Source organism: Octopus bimaculoides, chromosome 4, assembly GCF_001194135.2.
Source record: "Octopus bimaculoides isolate UCB-OBI-ISO-001 chromosome 4, ASM119413v2, whole genome shotgun sequence".
Taxonomy (NCBI): Eukaryota; Metazoa; Mollusca; class Cephalopoda; order Octopoda; family Octopodidae; genus Octopus; species Octopus bimaculoides.
This window is the reverse complement of record NC_068984.1, coordinates 79,855,177-79,856,849: the sequence shown is the minus strand read 5'-3', so window position 1 is coordinate 79,856,849 and position 1,673 is coordinate 79,855,177. Positions and strand designations below refer to the sequence as shown.

The 1,673-nt window shown below is 39.2% G+C and overlaps 1 protein-coding gene across 2 annotated transcripts in view; it reads right to left on the bottom strand.

Annotated features, from left to right (window-relative positions):
* Positions 1 to 1,673, bottom strand: part of LOC106883964 (beta-1,4-N-acetylgalactosaminyltransferase bre-4) — a 1,180,207-nt gene that overhangs the window by 419,406 nt on the left and 759,128 nt on the right. The gene's annotated exons all lie outside the window — the stretch shown is intronic.

The window sequence follows — 1,673 nt, the reverse complement described above, 5'->3', positions numbered from 1 at the left end:
TATATATATATATATATATATATATATATATATATATATATATATTTATGTATATGTAAGTATGTATATATGTATGCATGTATGTATGTATCTATGTATGTATGTATGTATTATTCTGCATATATATGTTTTAACTAAATATATGACATCCTGCTTATATGATAATGAATCTGAATGGATGTGCACAGAAAATACCTACATACACATGCACACACACATATATACCCACAGAATCAAACATGCATATACATCACCAAACTGACAAACACACACACACACACAGCCAAATTTACATGCACGTATTAATATTGGATATCTATTTTTTAATGGAAGCAAAAACAGAATATATATGAATTTTTTAAAAATACGAAAATTAGCTAATTTCAGAATTTGAATGAATTATTAAGAGCAAGAGGTAATGGAAGTGTTGGATAAAAGCACTAAACTGATTTAAATAATCACTCTATACATTTAATTTATCATACTATCTTCTTTTTAGCCTTGTAGTCTTTGCTTCAATCTGGCAATTATGTCTGTTGCATCTTTCATTAATGATCAGAATGTCGTGTAGTATGCGGTAATGATAAGAGGGGGTGGGGTGGGGGTATGTTGCGAGTAAGGATGACAGCGCTGTTTAAGAAGCTGCTTAGTGTCATGCAGGTATTGAGTGCATAGCTGTCATGTTTTGTGGTGAGTTTTGGCAGGAGTGTGTGGTGTGGAATGAAATGGGATGGGTGGGGCAGCGAGAAGTCTCATAACTTGTTCAGAGATAGAAATTGCATCTCATAAGGACCTTTCTGCAGAGATTTCATGACTGCTAGAGGAAGAGTTAAAAAAAAAGAAAGGTAAGAAAGACTCAAGACTCAAATATTCCTCTCACACTAGGAAGCAATCCACCAAAATATATAGTATCATCTCTAGACTAGAATGCATGCAACGGAATAGAATCTACTAAAAGCACCAAAGGACCAAGTGGAGGTATTAAACCATCACATAGGTGCATGCATATGGTAAGAAGTTTGCTTCCCAACCGGATGGCTTGGGGTTCAGTCCCACCGTGTGACACCTTGGACAAGTGTCTTCTATTACATTTTCAATTCAACTAAATCCATGTGTGTTAGATATAACAGATGGAAACTGTAAAAAGCCCATTGTGTACATAGGCACAGTTGTGGCTGTGCGGTAAGAAGCTTATTCCCAACCGGACCCACTGCATGGCACATTGGGCAAATGTTTTCTACTATAGCCACAGGCCAACCAAAGCCTTGTGAGTGGATTTGGAAGACTGAAACTGAAATAAGTTTATTGTGTATGTGTGTGTGTGTGTTAGTATGTGTCAGATGTACCATCCTGAGCGTGACCGTTGCCAGTACCGCCTGACTGGCCTTGTAGGGTTTTCGAGCGAGATCGTTCCAGTGCCCCTGGACTGGCTCTTGTGCGGGTGGCACATAAAAGACACCATTTCGAGCGTAGCCGTTTTCATGCGGGTGACACGTAAAAGCACCCACTACACTCTCTGAGTGGTTGGTGTTAGGAAGGGCATCCAGCTGTAGAAACTCTGCCAAATTGGATTGGAGCCTGGTGTAGCCATCCGGTTGCACCAGTCCTCAGTCAAATCGTCCAACCCATGCTAGCATGGAAAGCGGACGTTAAACGATGATGATGATGATGAT